The sequence below is a fragment of the Aegilops tauschii genome, chromosome 2, assembly GCF_002575655.3.
Source record: "Aegilops tauschii subsp. strangulata cultivar AL8/78 chromosome 2, Aet v6.0, whole genome shotgun sequence".
NCBI lineage: Eukaryota > Viridiplantae > Streptophyta > Magnoliopsida > Poales > Poaceae > Aegilops > Aegilops tauschii.
Window position 1 is genome coordinate 150982058 of NC_053036.3, and position 8943 is coordinate 150991000.

An 8943-nucleotide genomic window follows, 5' to 3' on the forward strand; every position below is an offset into this window, starting at 1 on the left:
GGTCCCATGTGTCAGTGCTTTACCAAGCCGATCCGCGTCCCACATGAGGCAGAACAACGACAGAAGCAACACGTGGTTAAGTTGAAGAAGATGAGGGAGAAGCGGATTCAGCAACGAGTGAAATGATGGTTGCTTCGTCCCTTCAACTTAACTGCGGGAAAGGTGGAGCTTTGTGATTTGACGCCTCATTGCTCATTACTACGACAGCGCCATGACTGGGGTGCTTCACCCCGGCTGCTCTGCACTGTATTCCGGTATGGCACGTGGACCCGGTAGCTTGTTGTCCCACATGTCGGCGAAAGGGACTAGAAGATTTATGAAAGCGAGCGCTCCACTCTTACGATGGAGGAGTAGACGACACGACAGCCCAGTGAACTGTCACTTGTACTCTATAGTACTATAGTTTTGCTGTTTCGCACGATCCATCAATACAAACCCGATTAAACAGGAAAGGGCGGGATTTTTCCCGCGCGGTAGATGATACTGGCCATACATTTCAAAGGCAATTTGAATGTATGCAAACTGAATAATTATAAGTAACAATATGATATCTAGTAAAACTAAAAACACATATGATTTATTGTGTTAGAGTGTAGTAGTAGTGCTGTATTGCATAGTTGTTAGATGTAACATGCGAGAACGTGTAGAGATGTAGTTTTGGAGGGCCTACAGAGAGAAAAGCGTAATACGGTCACCGAACTTCAGAATAAGCTGATTACGGTCACTATATACGTTTTGCGGTGATTATACAGTCACTTGCTCACAGTTCAGCATCGGATTGCACTCTGTTGACCGGCCAAATAGTCTGCGTGGCGCCATGTTGACTAGTTAAATTGACAACGTTCCTTGTGGGTCCCACCTGTCAGTTCGCATAGGCAAAAGGTCAGATAAACACAAATTTACGCAGGCGCGACAAGGCTCCAACCCATGCGCGGGAATCACCTGGTTGTGTATGTGTCTGTCAGGGCCTGATGTGTGCGCATGCACGTGTAGGTTGAGCACTTGAGCGTGAGAGTGTGTGTTGGTCGTGTGGTGTACTGGTGTGTGCATGCATGCGTGCGTGTGTGCGTGTGAGTGTTGCGTGCATGCGTGGCTGCGTGTGTACATGTGAGTGTTGCATGCGTGCGTGGGTGCATGTGTTTGTGTGAGTGTTGCGTGGATGCAGTTCGTGTGCATGCGTACGTGTGTGTATAATCACCACACCAGCTCCTGTGTGTTAAAATAGACGGCTCAGCATACCAATACAAGGCCACCTTGTCCGCTGTGCCCGCGGTCATGACTTCGAACCATCATCCAAATATTTTTTTGTCGTTTGTTTTCATTCTTACTAGCAAGATGCCCGTGCGTTGCACGTAACATCAAGATGCATTTGTATGACTTGTTTATCTTGTGAGAGAAAAGGATGAACGAGGGAAGGCCTTATTTGCAAAAATGGAGAGGTGTGTGGGTACCTTTTTGCAAAATTGCCCTAGTTTCTTTCCTATCCGTCAGATATAAATCGGACGGCCTATATTGCGGGATGGCAGGCACACCATCATCACCAACTCTGTTTTTTATAAGAGTGTATTTTATGTATTTTATAAGAGTGTAGATGTAGAGTAGATACAAGTCGACAGGTGGGCACGATGGTAGTGAGATAATGTGATGCAACACTAGAGGTGCCACGTGGAGCGTTTAACTGGTCAACTAGTCATGTCATGAGCACATACAGAGTTGTACGGTGAGCCCGTGACTGTATAATAACCACTAAACATAAATGGTGACCATAATGAGTGGATTCTGAAGTCCAATGTAAGTATCATGCTTTAGCTTCAAATACAATGATCGTCATTGCATATATCGCGAGAGAAAGATGAAACATGCGTGAATTTTCTGGGGGCTTACTTTTAGAGGACCTGGAGATAGTTTTGTGTGCATACGTGAAAGGGGCGTACATTGGGGGTATGCGATGGAGAGAGAGATGCTCTTCGTTTCTCTTTATTATGACTAACTTTGTATATAGTATAAAAATATACAAATTCACATTGCGGAATAAATATCATTGTGGGCACCATGCAATGCAAATTAGCGTTCGTACTCCTCCATATAACTTTGTAATGTTGTATATATGTAGAAACTCTAAAATAAATTTTTGGCCACACTTTATTCAAAAGGAATGTTGTATGCAAAATAAACGTGAAGAGAGGGATTTTTAGATCAATGGGGTACGTGATGTAACATGTGTGTGTATTACGTATTCGAGAGAGGCATGGATAGAGGGGCCGACAGGGGGGCGTGGGAGAGATAGCACGCGAAATGAGAGTGGTCTAGAGAGAGAGACGAATATGACGTCACGGCAAGAGATTCCATTCCCTTGAGTGTGTATATGCAAGGGGGGAGGGAATAGAGGCACCAGGAGAAATTTTCTGTGTGTGCGGTGTTTGTGTTGGTATGTGTGGGTGTGAGAAGATAATGAGACGTGGGGGCAGAGGGTGTGTCACCGCGTGAGGTCCGGTGGGTCGAGGTGAGGCCCTTCGTTCGGTTCCATCCTGCGCCACATTGGTCGGCCCGTGACGCATTTAGGAAGACCCATGGATGACTAGTCGTACAAGACAAAGATAGCAGAATTGTGAAGGACTCTGTGTCCACTGACAAAGCCGGATAGGATTTGTAACCCCAGGTTCTCGGACTAAGGTAACCCCTTTATCTCTGATATTACTATTCATCCAACCTAACTTTAAGGGGCATCCTACAGAATGCTCTCCTAGAATCATACTCGTCGATTAGGAAGAGAGGTGTGAGACAATGCTTGAGAGACAGGCGTAAAGATAATGTGCGTACATGAGACACGTAGGCAGGTCCATGTATATAGAAAGGGTCGATGAGGATTGTGCATGTGTATGTTTGTGAGAGGAAGAGTGCTTGTGATAAAGGTTAGTGAAAACAGTTGTAAATGGTTACGAGAGGGAGGGAGGGTTATATCTAGAGCATGTGTGCGAGAAAGACACCTCGGGAGAGAGTGTGTGAGCATGTGTGAGAGACCACCGATGGAGAGTGAAACTACACGTAAAAGACTGCTCTACACATTGATTAAAGATATAAATTGTATCCAAATATTAGGATGGGATCATGATATTCGCAATTCGCGTAAGGAGCGGTCATTGATCCATCAGACATCTAGTTCTATCGAATTTGAGCATGTCTATGTTATTATTCGACACAATTGATCCACATAGTTAGTATTTTGAACTCCAGACAATGCATCGCTTTAGCAATCGAATGTAAACGTGAGTATAGTTCATGTTGTGTGTGTAAAGCACATTATACATACGAAAGTTACACAATGCACATTATAAATAGCTACCTATGAACTAGCATACATTTGAATTCAACTTAAGGTGGTTTAAAAAAATCGAATTCAAAATGAAGTCCATTCAATTATTTGAATTTGATATCATGGCATTTGTAAACCATACCTAAATTATGGGGGCACCAATCTTTGCTTTGATTTTGTACATAATAGCATATGTAGTCGTGTACAAAATAGATTCAAATTTAGCTCCTCCATTCCAAAAAAATCGTAGTTATAGGATTTTCAAGTGTCAAAATTTCAAAAAGAAGCGGATAATTTAATGAGGTTTTCAAACATACAAGGTCAAATATAACGTTGTCTATTTAATTAGGTCAATCCTCATAGTTCAAGAGTACTCTAAACCTGAATGCTTGTGTTTCAAAATTTCGAACAAAGCGCCAAAAGAGCCTCTACTCGCCCGAAACCGCGTGAGACCAATGTTTGGTAGTACAAGGAAGTTACTTTTCTAATAACTCCGACCCGTGAAACCTACCGGCCCGACGTCCAAAGGTCTAAACCGGGGTAGGTTTGTAGCTTCATCTAGACGCCACACAACTACATCCGAAAAACATTCATACACAATGGCCGCCTAAGCACACATGCGCGCGACCGAAATGGCTCCCGCCCACTATTTGGGACACCTGGGATTACCATCCTACCCCCGACCCGCAGGAGGTCCGAAATTTAAGAGGGGGGAAAAGTTTGTACTTTCCCCAAATTTCAAACAAGCGCGTCCCATGTTCTGTTCAAAAAGCCAAAAACAAGCGCGTCCCAGACCGAAACATGGTTCGCCCCACCCGTCCGATTCCCCATTCATACTCCGTGGGCGCCAAACTACCTCTCCACCAGCCGCGAAACCCCGGCGTCCTCCGTCCGCCACCCCATCCCACCCGTCAACCGCCGCCCTCCTCCATCATGCCGGAGCCGATACCCCGACGTTGTCGTCCACCGCAACTTCAACCGCAACGCCCTCCACGGCTAGTAGTTGAAGCCGAGGCTGAGCCGTCCGTACCCGAGCCAGTTTAACCACGCCGTCCTGCGCCTCAACACTGCCGCTCCAACTTCGCCACCCTCCACTGCACCGGAGCTGTTCCTGCTACGCCGTCCTTCGCCGCCTCGGATCTGCTTCCCCTCCGCCGACATACGGCCACGGCAACAAAGTCAACAATTTGGCCATGGGTTCGTCCAAGCCTGCACCCTCCAGAACATCGGTTTCCCCGGTAAAAAGAAGAAGATCGGCGCGACATGTGGAGGTGACCACACCGGCAACCGAAGAAGGTACTCCTCTTCCCTTATTCGTGCAAATCTTACATCTCTGCTTGCAGCGTATTCATCCCACAGAAGACACTAGTTGACCGCTTCTTCTTGATACTAGATGTTCCTAGTAACTCGCGATGCACAAGGTTTCTCCTCATATACTATTTCACCTTAGCTAGAGGTCCATCGCCCCCCCTGAATTTCAATTTCTGGCCAGTTGATTCCCAATTAACGGAAGCATTCCCCGGCGTAACAGGCACCAGTACGCCTATTACGTCGGGGAAGCAGCGCCTTGGTGTTTATCTTAGGGGCGTGTGCGGCCTAGAGCTACTGGCGCCCGATCTGGAGGTCGGCCAGGATTAAAGGGATGGCCTGGGGGCGCTGCCAAGCACGGTGGTGGTGTGAGGTCGATGGGAGGGCGGGCGGCGGAGGCAGGGGTCTAGGCCGGTGGTCGCTGGTGGTTCGAGAAAGATCGTCAACAGTGACTGGCGGGAGGTAGACGAAGGCCATCTGCCCGTTCCTTATAGATCGGACGGTTCATTAAAAAAATCAACTGACCTATTTATTTTCAGTCGACTGTTACCTTAGATATGACCACATGTGGTGGTGTGCTGGAGGAGTACCTGCATTTCCTGTGCTCATATATTACAAAATCATACGGAGTAGAATCTAATTTTGTTTGCCATGCAATGTTGTAGAGCTATCATATGTCTCCTGTCATTTATATTTCAGCCACCTGCTATCTGCTACTTTTACAGTGCACTAGTTCTGCACACACTTCACCCTTACTCTCACTATTATGTTTTTATGCAAGGGTATTTCAGACTCTGCTGCCATGAGAGAAGCCAAAAAGAAAAGAGAGAAGTCGTTCCAGCTTCGTATGCAGGTAGGCAAGACACGTTACAGCGCTATAAAGGGTGCAGTGTCAGCAGATGGAGACGGTAAACGTAGCTCTGGAGTTGATGACCTCGCTCGCAATGAACCACCATCCCAGGTGCTTGCTTTAACTTCGCGGTGTCATATGTGGTTGCATGTTCCATATGGTGTCTAGCTTGTATTCGAAAGGCCGAAGTTGGTAAGATAAGGAAAGATATTTTTTTACATGAACCACCATCCCGTGAGCACCAGAAGACAAATAGCTAGTCAGGGCACTGGCCGAGCCAGTGACAAGCCCAGCAAAGATAGGCATCACCTGGAAGCCAACTAAAAATCTGCGATGGTAGCGAAGCAGCCCGCCTCCCACCAGGCTCTCAGGTCCTAGATGATCATGCTCACCAGTCCAGCCGGATGTCTAGCTTGTATTGCTTCCAATTTGGTTAAATTGCATCTGCTTAGCTTACACATTATACCTTTGAATATGACATGCCTTTCTGTTTTTTGTACATACTAGTACATCTGTGTATTAACCATGTTCTTACATCAAACTAATGTTCTTGTGTATCCCTCATCAATCACTTATGACGAGGCAAGCATGCAAGGGGACTACTCCTCATTTAAAGAATGCAGCGTCAGCCTCCCGACATGATTCTCAAGAAACAGAAATGCTAGATGAAGATAGTGAACGTAGCTCTATAGTTGATTACAGCATTTCCCCTACACTAGCATCGCAGGTGCTTGCTCTAACTTGGCAGCGTGATATGTGGTTGCATGTTGCATATGGTGTCTAGATTGTAATTCTTCCAATCTGGTTAAACTGCATGTGCTAGTCTGCTTAGCTTATACATTATACCTGTTAATGTGACATGCCTTCCTGTATTTAGTACATAGTACATCTGTCTATTAAGCATGTCCTTACATAAAAGGGATAATTAGATTTATGCCCCTAGTTGTGTCCCACTCGTCTGTTTTACCCCTAATTCCCAAAAGTCACCGGTTCTGTCCAAGTCACTTTGCTCCTCTTATGCTTTTGCCCTTTGACCGTTTGACCGTCAGTTTGAAAACTTCATAACTAATTCATACTAAATCAGAAAAATTCAAATAAGATACCAAAATGTTCGGAAAAACATCACCTATATGTGAGTGTCATTTTCACTCATGAAAAAGTGTTGGAAAGTGGCCATCCGAGTTTTAGCTCCTATGCTACCACCATGAATAGTAAAATCTAAAAAAGTTAAAAAAATTCAAAAAAATTGTGGCAAAGAATGACAAATGTTTTAGGTGACTGCCAAGTTTCATCAGGGCATAACATTCATGGGTGCCGCGGCAAAAAAAAACAATCAGCACTCCAAAATAGATTATTTTTTTGCCACGACTTCCACGAATGTCGTTCCCTGATGAAACTTGGCAAGCACTTAGAACATTTGTCATTCTTGGCCACCGTATTTTTTTGAGTTTTTTGAATTTTTTTAGATTTTACTATTCATGGTGGTATCAAAAGAGCTAAAACTCGAATGTGCACTTTCCAACACTTTTTCATGAATGCAAATGACACTGACATATAGGTGATGTTTTTTTGAACATTTTGGTAACATATTTGCATTTTTCTGATTTAGTATGAATTAGTTATGAAGTTTTCAAACTGACGGTCAAACGGTCAAAGGTCAAAAGCATAAGAGGAGCAAAGTGACTTGGACAGAACCGGTGACTTTTGGGAAATAGGGGTAAAACAGATGAGTGGGACACAACTAGGGGCATAAATCTAATTATCCCTACATAAAACTATTGTTTTTTTGTATCCCGCATCAATCAACATGACGAGACACCTTTAGTATATGCAATGCGATATTAGTTGCATCTTTCATATGATTTATAGCATGCACTGCTTCTAATTTGTTGAAATTCCATTTATGATGGGACGCTTTTAACTTGGCAGAGTCATATTGGTTGCATCTTTCATGTGGTGTCTAGCTTGCATTGCTTCTTATTTGCTGGAATGGTTTCTGCTTAGTTTACACAAACGGTTGTGAACATGCCATGCCGTCCTGTTTTTCGTACATATTCCATCCTGGTATCATGTGTTTGCCTTAGATCAAAGTAGTGATTGTCAGTGTCATGCATGAATGAGTTCTGAAGAGAGAATTTTATTGCTTTTTCTTGTCGGTTTTACTTGACAATTCAAAATCAATAAAGCGGAAGGAAGTTAGCAAGGCAGCGGATAAAGGTGCTCCTTTCGAACGGAGGGCCTCTACAGTGTCTACTCCTCCACACCCCCAAGATGATTTCCAAGACAACACATGCATAGACACTCAACAAAGCTGTGTTTATGATGAGCACGTCTCCCCTAGTGCAGCATCACCGGTGCTCCCTCTAACTTGGCACTGTTATATGTAGTTGCATGTTATGTGTGATGTCTAGCTTGTATTGCTTCTAATTTTGTTGAATTCCATCTACTTACTTTACACATTATACTTGAATAAGACACGTGTTCCTGTTTCTAGAACATACAATATCTGTCTATCACACCATGTTCTTACATCAAATTACTGCTGTTGTGTAACCTGCAACAATCACTTATCATAAGACACGTTTGACTTTGGAGTGTGATATAGGTTACATCTCACATTCTTTTCTAGCTTGTACTACTAATTTGTTGAAATGGCACTTATGACGAGACAGTTTTAACTTGGTAGAGTGATATTCGTTGCATCTTTCATATGGTGTCTAGCTTTCATTGCTTCTAATTTGTTGAAATGCCTTCTCCTTAGTTTACACATCATAAGCTGTGAATATGCAATGTTGTGAATATGCAATGGCACTAATGACGAGAGACCTCTAACATGGTAGTGTGATGTTATTTGCATCTTGCATATGATTTATTTCTTGTACTGCTTCACATTTGTTTAAACGCCATTTATGATGAGACACTGTTAACTTGGCATAGCGATATTTGTAGCATCTTTCATATGGTGTCTACCTTCCATTGCATCGCTTCTAATTTGGTGAAATGTCTTCTTCTTAGTTTACACATCATAGTTCTGGTTATCTCTTCCGTCCTATTTTTATACATATTACATCCTCCTATCATGTGGTTGTCTAACATCAAAGTTCAGTTCGTCTGCATCACGCATCAATTTGTTCTGAAGAACTAAATTGTTATTCGTTTTTCTTGTCGGCTTGACTTAACATGGCACAGAGAAAGAGGAAGAAACACAGAATGGCAGGGAATGAGAAGCGGATGAATCCTGCAGATTCTGCTGGTACTGATGGTGCAATAGAAGGTCAAAGTCCAGCGGAAAATTCTACAAACACGGCATCCCATGCTACACGAGTTGCAAAAAAAAGCCAAACAGAAACAAATAGCTGCCACCAAACAAGCAGAGACAACCCTAGTTCTTGCAACACCTACCACAGTACTACCAGCTGCACGACTTACTCGTGCGTCAACTGAGCTAGCAGCACGTTCCCAAGCTCCCTTG